Source organism: Pristiophorus japonicus, chromosome 8 (genome assembly GCF_044704955.1).
Source record: "Pristiophorus japonicus isolate sPriJap1 chromosome 8, sPriJap1.hap1, whole genome shotgun sequence".
Taxonomy (NCBI): domain Eukaryota; kingdom Metazoa; phylum Chordata; class Chondrichthyes; family Pristiophoridae; genus Pristiophorus; species Pristiophorus japonicus.
Window position 1 is genome coordinate 182,547,187 of NC_091984.1, and position 14,016 is coordinate 182,561,202.

Genomic DNA, 14,016 nt, shown 5'->3' on the forward strand with positions numbered 1-14,016 from the left:
AGCCTGATCTGCCATTCAATATGATTGCTGATTTTTGACGTCAACTCCACTTTCCTGCACTATCCCCATATCCCTTGATTCACCTTAATATCCAAAAATCTATCGATCTCCGTCTTAAATATACGATTGAGCCTCCACAACCTTCTGAGGTAGAGAATTCCAAAGATTCATCACCCTCTGAGTGAAGAAATTTCTCCTCATCTCGGTCCTAAATGGCCGACCCCTTATTCTGAGACTGTGACCCCTTGGCCGACCCCTTATTCTGATTCCTAGACTGCCCAGCTAGGGAAACCATCCTCCCTGCATCTACCCTGTCAAGCCCTGTAAGAATTTTGTATGTTTGAATGAGATCACTTCTCATTTTTCTAAACTCTAGAGAATATAGGTCTAGTCTACTCAATCTCTCTGCATAGAACGTTCTTCCCATTCCCAGGAATCACTCTGGTGAACCTTTGCTGCATTCCCTCTATGGTAAGTTAAGTATATCCTTCCTTAGGTAAGGAGACCAAAACTGTACACAATACTCCAGGTGTAGTCTCACCAGGGCACTATATAATTACAGTAAGTAGTCTTTCCTCTAATACTCAAATCCTCTTGTAATAAAGGCCAACATATCATTTGCTTTCCTAATTGCTTGCTATACTGCATGTTAACTTTCAATGATTTGTGTACAAGGACACCCAGGTTCCTCTGAACACCAACATTTTCCAATCTCTCACCATTTAAAAAATACTCTGCTTTTCTATGTTTCCTACCAAAGTGGATAGCTTCACATTTCTCCACATTGTATTCCATTTGCCATGTTGCCCACTCACTTAGCCTATCTATATCCCCTTGAAGTCTCTGCATCCTCCTTACAACTTACATTCCCATCTAGCTTTGTATCATGAGCAAATGTGGATACGTTACACTCAGTCCCATCATCTAAATCATCGATCTAGATTGTGAATAGCTGAGGCCCAAGTACTGATCCTTGCGGTGCCCCATTAGTTGCAGCCTGCTAACCCCATGATGACCTTTTTTTTTTCCATGCTCTCTGTTTTCTGTCTGTTAACCAATTCTCAATTCATGCTGATTATTAACCCCAATCCCATGAGCCCTAATTTTGTTTAATAATTTCTTGTGTGGCAGCTTTATCGAATGCCTTCTGAGAATCCAAGTACACCGTATCCACTGGTTTCCCCCCTTATCTATTCTGCTAGTTACAATCTCAAAAAATTCTAACAGATTTGTCAATCATGATTTCCCTTTCATAAATCCTTGTTGACTCTGCCCAGTCCTATTATTAATTTCTAAGTGCCCTGTTGCCACATCCTTAATAATAGATTCTAGCATTTTCTGTACTACTGATGCCAGGCTTAGTGGTCTGTAGTTCCCCGTTCTGGAATCTATGGAATTTTGGAAGATGAAAACCAATGCATCCACTATATAGCCACCTCTTTTAAAACCTTAAGATGGAGGCCATCAGGTCCAGGGGATTTATCTGCTTTCAGTTCCATTTAATTGCTCCAGTGCTATTTTTTTGACTAATTTCTTTCAGTTCCTCATTCCCTTTGTTCTCTACTATTTCCGGGAAGTTTTTTGCAACGTCTTCAGTGAAGACAGACGCACAGTATTTGTTTAATTTCTCTGCCATTTCCTTTTTACCCATTATAATTTCTCCTGTCTCAGCCTGTAAGGGACCCATGTTTACTTTCGCTAATCTTTTCCTTTTAACATACCTATAGAAGCTTTTACAGTCTGTTTTTATGTCTCTCGCTAGTTTACTCTCATATTCTATTTTCCTTCTCATTATCACATTTTTGCTCCTCCTTTGCTAAATTCTAAAATCCTCCCAATCCACAGGCTTGCTATTTATTTTGGCAACATTATAAGCCTCTTTCTTTGATCTAATACTATCTTTAATTTCTCTTGTTAGCCACGGTTGGACCACTTTTCTTGTAGGGTTTTTATGCCTTATAGGAATGTATGTTTAAATGGGCTACTGTCATACCTTTTAGTGTAGTTTCCCAATCTACCTTGGCCAACTTGCCTCTCATACCTACGTAGTTTGCTTTGTTTAGATTTAAGACCCTAGTTTTGGATTTAACTAAATCACTTTCAAACTCAATATAAAATTCTATCATATTATGGTCACTCTTCCTTAAAGGCTCATTTACTACAAGCTTATTAATTAATCTTTTCTCATCGCACAATACTAGATTTAAGATAGCCTGTTTTCTAGTTGGTTCCTCAACATACTGATCTAGAAAACTATCTTCCATGAATTTGTCCTCTATACTATTACTGCAAATTCCCCCATGATTACTGCATGACCCTCATTACATGCGTTTCTAATTTCCTGATTTATACTCTGCCCTACATTACCACTACTGTTTTGGGGCCTATAAAACAACCCCTACCAATGTTTTCTGCCCCTTGCTGTTTCTTAGCTCTACCCAAACTGATTCTACTTCTTGATTTTCAGAGCCAAGATCTTTTCTATTCGGATCTTTGAGTGTGATCTCTTGAGTTAGCTACACAGATTTTGTAGATGTTGCATTGTTTTGTAAAAGCAGAGTGATTTATTATACGGTGTGGAATTTCTTGGATTGCACTTGCACAGAAATTGCTCAAATTTGCGCCGGTTTCTACACTTGCCAATGGTATCTCAATATCCTGTAATACTCATTTGCCTCGCTGGAATTTAAAAACAGATGTAAAACGAGTATGAATTCAGCAGTATTATCTTGCATTCTAATTTCTATATTCTAAATGGCTGGAGAGAGGTTTAAATTGATGGTTTTAGTCATTACCACAAAAGTTGATTAAAACTAAACACCTGTATGCTAACATTTTACTTCAATGTATATTTTTTTAGTCAAACTTGCTAATAAGTTAAACATCGCTATTTTTTGTTATTTATTCATGGGATGTGGGCGTCACTGGCCAAGGCCAATATTTATTGCCCATCCATAATTGCCCTTGAGAAGGTCGTGGTGAGCTGTCGCTTTGAACTGTTGTGGTCCCTGAGGTGAAGGTACTTCCACAGTGCTGTTGGGGAGGAAGTTTCAGCGATGGTGAATGAACGGCGATATATTTCCAAGTCAGGATATTGTGTCACTTGGAGGGAACTTGCAGATGATGGTGTTCCCATGCACCTGCTGCCCATGTCCTTCTAGGTGGTAGAGGTTGCTGGTTTGGGAGGTGCTGTCTAAGAAGCCTTGACGGTTTGCTGCAGTGCATCTTGTGGCACACTGCAGCCACGGTGCGCCGGTGGTGCGCGAAGTAAATATTTACGGTGGCAGATAGGTGTTCATTATGTTAATTTTTCATGAGTGTAACTAATTGAGGAAATTTGGGTGTGAATTTTGAGAAAATTAGATTTAAATTGCATCTATAACTGGTTCACATTGTTCCATACCTTTATAACTGTATTGTTGAATTGGACCAGTATTTATTTATTTTAGTAGATAATTGCAATTACAAGTATATAAAAAGGAAGAGAGTAGCTAAAGTAAATGTTGGTCCCTCAGAGGGTGAAACTGAGGAACTAATGGGAAACAAGAAAATGGCAGAGACTTTGAACAAATATTTTGTATTTGGCGTCACGTAGAAGACACTAAAAGCATCGCAATGAAATTAAAACAATCATTATCACAAGTGAAAAAGTATGAGGGAAACTAATCGGATTAAAGGCTGACTAGTCCCCTGGACCTGATGGTCTGCATCCGAGGGTCTTGAAAGAAGTGGCTGCAGAGATAGCGGATACATTGGTAGTAATCTTCCAAAATTCCCTAGATTCTGGAAAGGATTCGAAAACTGCAAATGTAACGCTCCTATTCAAGGAAGGAGGGAGCTAGAAAGCAGGAAACTAGAGGCCAGTTAGCCTAACATATGTCAACAGAGTAGGAAACTGAGTTTGAGTGGTGGCGTACCTGAGCGGGAGCAGACCGAGATCTGAGAGTGAGGATAAAAGCCGCAGCAGACATGCAACTTCAAGGAATCTAATACGGCCAATGTGATCTCCTGGACTAGTTTCGATCGCCCGGTTGGGTTGGAGAGGAATTTTCCCAGATTTTTTTCCCCAATTAGCCTGGGTTTTTATCTGGTTTTTTGCCTCTCCAGGAGATCGCATGGCTCCAGGTGGGGAGAACTCTGCAGTGTGACATCACAGGTAAGTGATTGTGGGCTAAGTTTTTCTTTTAAATTAACATATAGCATATAACTAAATTCTTTATTTAACTAATTTAATAAACTATATAAGGTAAATACTTGATTAACACTAAACTAATTAATTAAATAAAATAATAGGAGATGTATTGCTGCTGCAATATGTGGGAGCTTCTGGACGTTTTGGTCCACGGCGACCACATCTGTAGTAAATGTCTGCGGCTCAATGAACTTCGGCTCCAAGTTGAGGAGCTGGAGTCCGAGCTGCAGACATTGCGAGACATCGGGGAGGGAGAAAGTTACCTGGACCTTTTGCTTCTGGAGGCAGCCAGACCCTCTAGATTAAATACTTTAGAATTGACACGTGGTCAGGGGCAGGAGGGTGTGACTGCAAATGAGGCAGGTATGGGGATCCAGGAGGTAGTATTGCAGGAGCCTCAGTCCCTACACTTATCCAATAGGTTTGAGGTTCTTATAACCCTTGTGGACAAGTGAGCAGACTGCAGGGTGGACGAGCAGACTAACCAAGGCACCGTGGTGCAGAAAGTCATTCAAGTGGGGGGAGTAAAGAGGAAGGTGGTTGTAATAGGGGACAGTATAGTTAAGGGGAATAGATAGGGTTCTCTGCAGCCAAGAGTGTGGGTCCCGAAGGCTGTGTTGCTTACCCGGTGCCAGGACAAAGGACATCTCCTCCGGGCTGGAGAAGAACTTGGAGGAGGAGGATCCCGTTGTCATGGTACACGTAGGTACCAATGACATGGGAAGGACTAAGAAAGAGGTTCTGCTGCGAGAGTTTGAGCAGCGAGAGACTAAATTGAAAAGCAGACCACAAAGATAATAATCTCTGCATTATTACCTGAGCCACAAGCAAATTGGCATAGGGTCAATAGAATCAGGGAGATGAATGCGTAGCTCAGAGGTTGGTGTGGGAGAGTGGTTTTCGATTCGTGGGGCACTGGCACCAATACTCAGGAAAGAGAGAGCTGTTCTGTGGGGATGGACTACACTTGAACTATGCTGGGACCAGAGTGCGAGCGAATCGAATACCTAGGGAGATGGACGGGGCTTTAAACTAAATAAGGGGAGAAGGGGGGTCCCAGTGGAGAGAAATCTAGAATGCTCAAGAGAAAAGAAAAGGAAGCAATGCAGGAAAATGAATGTGATAAGGATAACCAGATTATGTCAGGAAGGGACAAAGCATATAAACAAAAGAGTGCACTAACAATTTGGGTCCAGGTAAGAAAAAAGACAAATAGGGCTATAGTACAAAATAATGTTAAGATGTCTAATAATGTTAAAAAGACAAATGTAAAAGCAATGTATATGAATGCACGAAGCATCCATAATAAGGTAGACGAATTAACAGCGCAAATAAATTTAAATGGATACAATTATAGTTGCAGTTATGGAGACATGGTTGCAAGGTGACCAAAGTTGGGAACTGAATATCCAAGGATATTTGCTATTTAGGAAGGACAGGCAAAAAGGAAAAGTGGGTGGTGTGGCGTTGTTAGTAAAGGATGAAATCAGAGCAATAGTGAGAAAGGATATTGGCTCAGAAAATCAACATGTAGAATCAGTCTAGGTGGAGCTAGGGAGCACCAAGGGGCAGAAAACATTGGTGGGAGTTGTCTTTGGGCCTCCAAACCGTAGTGGTAATGCAGGGGATGGCATCAAATAGGAAATTAGAGATGCATGTAACAAGAGTACTACAGTAATCGTAGGTGACTTTAATCTGCATATAGACTGGCCAAACCAAATTAGTAATAATACTGTGGAAGATGAATTCCTGGAGCGTGTATGAGATGGTTTTTTAGACCAGTACGTTGAGGAGCCTACTAGGGAACAGGCTATCCTAGATTGGGTATTGTGCAATGAGAAGGGGTTAATTAACAGTCTTGTTGTGCGGGGTCCTTTATGGAAGAGTGACCATAACATGATTGGATTCTTTATTAAGATGGAAAATGAAGTAGTCCAATCTGAAACTAGGGTCCTAAATCTAAACAAAGGCAACTGCGAAGGTATGAGGAATGAATTGGCTGTGATAGATTGGGAAGATTCATTAAAAGGCATGACGGTGGATAGGCAATGGTGACCATTTATGGAATGAATGCATGAATTGCAACAGTTATACATTCCTTTCTGGTGCAAAAACACAAAAGGAAAAGTGGCCCAACCATGGCTAACAAAAGAAATTAAGGATAGTAAAGAGGAGTTATACAAAGTTGCTAGAAAAAGTAGCAAGCCTGAGGATTGGGAGCAGTTTAGAATTCAGCAAAAAAGGACCAAGAGATTGATAAAGAGGGGAAAAAGAGAGTCCGAGTAAACTTGCAAGGAACATAAAAACCGACTGCAAAAGTTTTTACAAGTACGTAAAAAGAAAAAGATTAGTGAAGACAAATGTAGGTCCTTTACAGAAAGAAATGGGAGAATTTGTAATGGGGAACAAGGACATGGCAGAACAATTAAATAAATATTTTGGTTCTGTCTTCACAGAAGAGGACACAAATAACAAATGCTAGGGAACCAAGGGTCTAGTGAGCAAGAGGAATTAAAGGAAATGATTATTAGTAAGAAAATAGTGCTGGAGAAACTAATGGGACTGAAGGCCGATAAATCCCCAGGGCCTGATAATCTGCATCCCTGGTTACTAAAAGAGGTAGCCATGGAATATATATATTTTTATATTTTATATATATATTATTATTTGGATGAGGGAACCAAATGTAATATTTCCAAGTTTGCAGACAACACAAAACTAGGTGGGATTGAGAGTTGTGAGGAGGATGCAAAGATGCTGCAAGGCGATTTAGATAGATTGAGTGAGTGGGTAAACACATGGCAGATGCAGGAGAACGTGGATAAATGTGAAGTTATCCACTTTGTCTTTATGTTTTTCCTACCAAAGTATTATTTAAATGATGGTAGCTTGGGAAATGTCGATGTACAAAGGGACCTGGATGTCCTTGTACACCAGTCATTGAAAGCAAACCTGCAGGTGCAGCAAGCAGTTAGGAAGGCAAATAGTATGTTGGCCTTCAATGCAAGAGGATTTGAGTACAGGAGCAAGGATGTCTTACTACAGTTAAACCATAGGCAGTCCCTCGGAATCGAGGAAGACTTGCTTCCACTCTAAAAATGAGTCCTTAGGTGGCTGAACAGTCCAATACAAGAGCCGCAGTCCCTGTCACAGGAGGGACAGATAGTCGTTGTGGGAAAGGATGGGTGCGACTGAATTGCCCCATGAGGGAAATCCTTATTAGTCGGGAAATTGTGTTGGGGAAATTGATGGGATTGAAGGCCGATAAATCCCCAGGGCCTGATGGACTGCATCCCAGAGTACTTAAGGAGGTGGCCTTGGAAATAGTGGATGCATTGACAGTCATTTTCCAACATTCCATTGACTCTGGATCAGTTCCTATGGAGTGGAGGGTAGCCAATGTAACCCCACTTTTTAAAAAAGGAGGGAGAGAGAAAACAGGGAATTACAGACCGGTCAGCCTGACATCGGTAGTGGGTAAAATGATGGAATCAATTATTAAGGATGTCATCGCAGTGCATTTGGAAAGAGGTAATATGATAGGTCCAAGTCAGCATGGATTTGTGGAAGGGAAATCATGCTTGACAAATCTTCTGGAATTTTTTGAGGATGTTTCCAGTAAAGTGGACAAGGGAGAACCAGTTGATGTGGTATATTTGGACTTTCAGAAGGCTTTCGACAAGGTCCCACACAAGAGATTAATGTGCAAAGTTAAAGCACATGGGATTGGGGGTAGTGTGCTGACATGGATTGAGAACTGGTTGTCAGACAGGAAGCAAAGAGTAGGAGTAAATGGGGACTTTTCAGAATGGCAGGCAGTAACTAGTGGGGTACCGCAAGGTTCTGTGCTGGGGCCCCAGCTGTTTACACTGTACATTAATGATTTAGACGAGGGGATTAAATGTAGTATCTCCAAATTTGCGGATGACACTAAGTTGGGTGGCAGTGTGAGCTGCGAGGAGGATTCTATGAGGCTGCAGAGCGACTTGGATAGGTTAGGTGAGTGGGCAAATGCATGGCAGATGAAGTATAATGTGGATAAATGTGAGGTTATCCACTTTGGTGGTAAAAACAGAGAGACAGACTATTATCTGAATGGTGACAGATTAGGAAAAGGGGAGGTGCAAAGAGACCTGGGTGTCATGGTACATCAGTCATTGAAGGTTGGCATGCAGGTACAGCAGGCGGTTAAGAAAGCAAATGGCATGTTGGCCTTCATAGCGAGGGGATTTGAGTACAAGGGCAGGGAGGTGTTGCTACAATTGTACAGGGCCTTGGTGAGGCCACACCTGGAGTATTGTGTACAGTTTTGGTCTCCTAACCTGAGGAAGGACATTCTTGCTATTGAGGGAGTGCAGCGAAGGTTCACCAGACTGATTCCCGGGATGGCGGGACTGACCTATCAAGAAAGACTGGATCAACTGGGCTTGTATTCACTGGAGTTCAGAAGAATGAAAGGGGACCTCATAGAAACGTTTAAAATTCTGACGGGGTTAGACAGGTTAGATGCAGGAAGAATGTTCCCAATGTTGGGGAAGTCCAGAACCAGGGGACACAGTCTAAGGATAAGGGGGAAGCCATTTAGGACCGAGATGAGGAGGAATTTCTTCACCGAGAGTGGTGAACCTGTGGAATTCTCTACCACAGAAAGTTGTTGAGGCCAATTCACTAAATATATTCAAAAAGGAGTTAGATGTAGTCCTTACTACTAGGGGGATCAAGGGGTATGGTGAGAAAGCCAGGAATGGGGTACTAAAGTTGCATGTTCAGCCATGAACTCATTGAATGGCGGTGCAGGCTAGAAGGGCCGAATGGCCTACTCCTGCACCTATTTTCTATGTCTCTATGTTTCTATGCTCTTTCTGCTGCCTGTGCTTGATTTCTGCATGCTCTCGGCGATGAGACTCTAGGTGCTCAGCGTCCTCCCGGATGCACTTCCTCCACTTAGGGTGGTCTTTGATGAGACCACACTTGGAATATTATCTGCAGTTTTGGTCTCCTTACCTAAGAAAGGATATACTTGCCACAGAGGGAGTGCAGCGAAGGTTTGCCAGACTGATTCCTGGGATGGCAGGACTGTCGTATGAGGCAAGATTGGGTTGACTAGGCCTGTATTCACTGGAGTTTAGAAGAATGAGATGGGATCTCATTGAAACGTATAAAATACTGACTGGGTTAGATAGACTGGATGTGGGGAGGATGTTTCCTCTGGCTGGGAAGCCTAGAACAAGGGGTCATAGTCTCAGGATACGGGGTAGAAAATTTAGGACTGAGATGAGAAATGTCTTCACTCAGAGGGTGGTGAACTGTTGGAATTCTTTACCACAGAAGGCTGTGGAGGCCAAGTCACTGAATATATTTAAGAAAGAAATAGATAGATTTATAGACACAAAAGGCATCAAGGGGTATGGGGAGAAAGCGGGAATATGGTTTTGAGATGGAGGATCAGCCATGATCATATTGAATGGTGGTGCAGGCTCGAAGGGCCAAATGGCCTCCTACTACTATTTTCTATGTTTCGAATTCATTATTAAAGAAATAACAGCAGGGCATTGTATTATGATTTTCTAAATCAAGCAGAGTTTTATGAAAGGGAAATCGTGTTTAACAAATTTATTAGCTTTCTTTGAGGATGTAACGAGCAGGGTTGATAAAGGGGAACCAGTAGATGTAGTGCATTTGGATTTCCAAAAGGCATTCGACAAGGTGCCACATAAAAGGTTACTACACAAGGTAAGAGCTCATGGTGTTGGGGGTAATATATTAGCATGGATAGAGGATTGGCTAACTAACAGAAAACAGAGCGTCGGGATAAATGGGTCATTTTCAGGTTGGCAAACTGTAACTAGTGGGGTGTTACAGGGATCAGTGCTGGGGCCGCACCTATTTACAGTATATATTAATGACTTGGATGAAGGGACCAAATGTATAGAAGCCATAGTTGCTGACAATGTAAAGATAGCATCACAGAAATTTACAGCACGGAAGGAGACCATTTCGGCCCATCGTGTCCGCCCCGGCCAACAGAGCTATCCAGCCTACTCCCACTTGCCAGCTCTTGGTCCATTGCGTGGTAGGTTATGGCATTTCAAGTGCATATCCAAATACTTTTAAAATGTGGCGAGGGTTTCTGCCTCTACCACCTTTTCAGGCAGTAAGTTACGGACCTCCACCATGCTCTGGGTGAAATAAATTCCCCTCAAATCCCCTCTAAACCTCCTACCAATTACTTTAAATCTATGCCACCTGGTTGTTAACCCCTCTGTTAAGGGAAATAGGTCCTTCCTATCCATTCTATCTAGGCCCCTCATCATTTTATACACCTCAAATAAGGTCTCCCCTCAGCCTCCTCTGTTCCAAAGAAAACAAATCCAGCCTATCCAATCTTTCCTCACAGCTCAATTTCTCTTGTCCACGCAACATCCTTGTAAATCTCCTCTGTAGCCTCTCTAGTGCAATCATATCTTTCCTGTAATGTGGTGACCAGATCTGCACGCAGTACTCTAGCTGTGGCCTAACTAGTGTTTTATACAGTTCAAGCATAACCTACCTGCTCTTGTATTCTATGCCTCGGCTAATAACGGCAAGTATTCCGTATGCCGCCTTAACTACCTTACCTGGCCTGCTACTTTCAGGAATCTGTGGACATGGTCCCCATGGTCCTCTACACTTCTGTCTGGTGTCTCGCACGTCACATGTGAGCAAGAGTAGATGGTGGAGATTGGGAGAGCAGTGGAGAATCTGAGAATGCAGGATGCTCCAAGTGCTGCTCAGCTGGATGCAGATACTGAACCTTGGGGGCCATTGATGAAGAGGATGATTCTGGAGCAGCCGCAAAAAATGTGCAAGGCTCTGGCAAGATTTTCATCCGCACTTGGCATGCTTGTCAAGAGAATGGAGGAGTCCATCTTGAACATGAGTGGCATGAGGTTCCAGGCCTTGGCTATAATGTGTTCGTCCATGGAAAGAGTGGCCACCTGCAGGGAGCATTAGACACGACAGTGAAACAAGTGGATGCTTGCTCTCACTAATGGCTTGCACACTTTGAATGTCACATTAACTAGGATAGATCAAAATCTCGCTTTGACCATTTAGCGTCCTACTAATGTGTAGCAAAGTATCCTCCAGCTCATTGCTAGCAGGGAAGTGCCGATGGGCCACAAGAGGGAAGATGGAGAAGGGGGACATAGAAGTGAGGCATGTGCTCCAAGCGCTTCCACTTCTCACCCGCTGCCGCTTCCTCATTCAGTACTCCTCATGTCCCAATGGTCGAGTCTGCCTCTGCAGGTGCAGCCGAAGGCCCTCATGGGCACCAAAACCCAGAGGATGTCTGCCAAGAGCATCTCGGCAGTCAAAGAAGGAATGTGAGCAGCCTGCCTCGACCCCTGCTGAGTCAGTGGGTTGCACGATATAGGAGTTGTAGGAAAAGGAAGATTACTAGTTGCATAAGGGCATGCACATGGGTGTGTTAGATATGTTATGATAAATTAATGTACAAGTTGGGTGCAGTGGTGTAACCTAACTAAATCTTGCCATGACGAGTCCATCCTGAACAGCAATGTGCACTGCTGCTGGTGCTATGGCCACATGACATTCCTCCTACTGCTTGTCGTCATCCTCTTCCTCTTCCTCCTGTGAAGAGGCAATGTGCTCTGTGCCATGCTCTTCCTGCAGCTCCAATTTTGTTGCTACATTATGTTGTGCAGAGCGCAACACACCGCGATCATTCTGGAGACCTTGGCTGGTGCTTATTGAAGGGCACCTCCAGATCTGTCGAGGCACCAGAAACGCATCTTCAGCATCCCGATTGCTTGCTCAGTGACACATCTCGTTGTCATATGGTTTTGATTGTAGCACTCTTGGGCCTCATTTCTTGGGCTCCTCATGGGTGTCATCTGCCACGTCTAAAGTGGATAGCCCTTGTCTCCAAGCAGCCAGCTGGTAAGTCTGCTCGGGGTGCAAAGAAATCAGTGAGGGTGGACTGGCGCATGATGAATGCATTATGACAGCTCCCTGGGAATCTTGCACACACCTGCATAATAATCTTTTTGTGGTTGCAGACGAACTGCACATTGATGGAGTGGAAGCCCTTGCGATTCACAACACTCCTGCGTGATCTGGGAGTGCTTTGATTGCCACACGTGTGCAGTCGATGACACCCTGCACCTGTGGGAAGCCAACCAGAGCCAAAAACCTGAGCGCACGTTCATTTTGACTAGTTTTATTGGTAACAAAGTGTACATAATTGCTTGCCCTGGCAAACATGGCATTGGTCACCTGTGTAATGCATTTGTGGGCAGCTGACTGCATTTTGCAATATGTCCTGAAAGGAGGCCGAGGTAAAGTTGAGGGCGATGGTCACTTTGACAGCCAAAGCGTGGCCACCAGGTCCAGTTGGCAGCAGATCTTGTTCCAGCAGGGTACAAATGTCTGCCACGACCTGAGTCGATACCATGAGCCTCCTGAAGCACTGGTGTTCAGCCATGTCAAGGAGGCTGATTCTCTGTCTCGCTATATACCCTGTGTTGCGGGTTGTGCTCATCTGCCTCTCCTGTGGAGCGGCAGGTCTGTGAGGAGAAGGCTGCTGCTCCTCCTGTTGCTGCTGCTGGTGCTCATTTTGGTCCTCATCTGAGGACAAGGTGAAACCACACAAACAGCACCCTTGATGATCTGATATTTAACTGACATAAAGCGGAGATCAGACGCACAAACCTCCAGAGTAGTAAGAGTGATCTCCAAAGTATTGGAAACCACCTCCAAAGTTGTAGAAATCACCTGCAATGTACTGAAAACAAACTCTCAGAGCAAGTGCTGTGATCAAAAGCCTCTGCACTTAGGCAATTTTTTTCCCTGTCTTTTGTTCAGCCCTCTCAATTGCTTCTGTGCTGTCACCTTGCTTTCTCTGACGAGGTCCAGGAAACCCGTGCACTCACAGTGAAAGTTGGAAACCCCTGTTAAAAACCTGTTAATCACTTCTTAACTGCCTCTTAATAGCTTTAAATTAGTAACCCGCCTCTCCCGAGGGGGTTTCTCGCATGCAGCCGAACGCACTCGAATGAAATGCGGAAGTCGGAGGTTTGGAGCCAGTTTCCTGATGCGCTGTCAATTTCAGCACATTTAACTATCCACCCATTCCCAAACCCACTCACTGTTTGTATGATGTTAAAATTCCCTAGCTTGTATCGTAACCTTTGCCTGCCCTGTGTCATGCTTCTGTGCAACTTACCTGATTCTATTGGTTATTAAGATTAAAAATGGTGAAGAGCCCAGTTTTAATCTCTGCTCCACTAATCAATTTTCTAACTTGATAATTTTCCTCATTATGTGCTCTGCCTTGTTTGTAACCCTTTTTCTAACTGACTTGCTACTAAATTTAATTCTGTGTCTTTGAGGGATCTTGTCAAAAGCTTTCTGGAAATACAAGCTTTCATTATTAGTTGATCTCTCTTTTAAACAAAAATTGTCAGTTACTTTCTTTAATCCATGCTGACTCGCTTATCGTTTCTTTTAGACAGATGAAATTGGTCTCTTCGGTACTCCAGTGCCTTCTTGCCAGCTAACATTAAGATAACTGATTCCCAAGGTCATCATCTTGCTACTTAAACAGTAGAATCACACCAGATGTTTTCAGTCCACTACCATACGGTCTGTTTCTGAAGTGCTGCTAAAGATTTCTGCCAACAAGTGCCTGCAGCACAATGTGGTTGTGTTCTGTCTTTTTCTCTATCTCTCTTAACTATTGGACTTGTCATGCTGAAACTGCACATTGCTTTGGTTATACATTATACCTGGAGTACTGTGTCCAGTTTTGGGCAAGTGGAGAT

General features: G+C 43.2%; 1 protein-coding gene across 3 annotated transcripts in view; it reads left to right on the plus strand.

The window, feature by feature from the left end:
- Positions 1-14,016, plus strand: part of LOC139268860 (citron Rho-interacting kinase-like) — a 336,825-nt gene that overhangs the window by 115,224 nt on the left and 207,585 nt on the right. The window contains exon 1 of one of the 3 annotated variants that reach the window (XM_070887647.1): positions 4,108-4,156. The exons of the other annotated variants lie outside the window; for them this stretch is intronic. The gene's annotated coding sequence lies outside the window, so the exon portion shown is untranslated. Of the gene's footprint in view, positions 1-4,107; positions 4,157-14,016 lie in introns of those variants that run through there. 3 annotated transcript variants of the gene reach the window in all.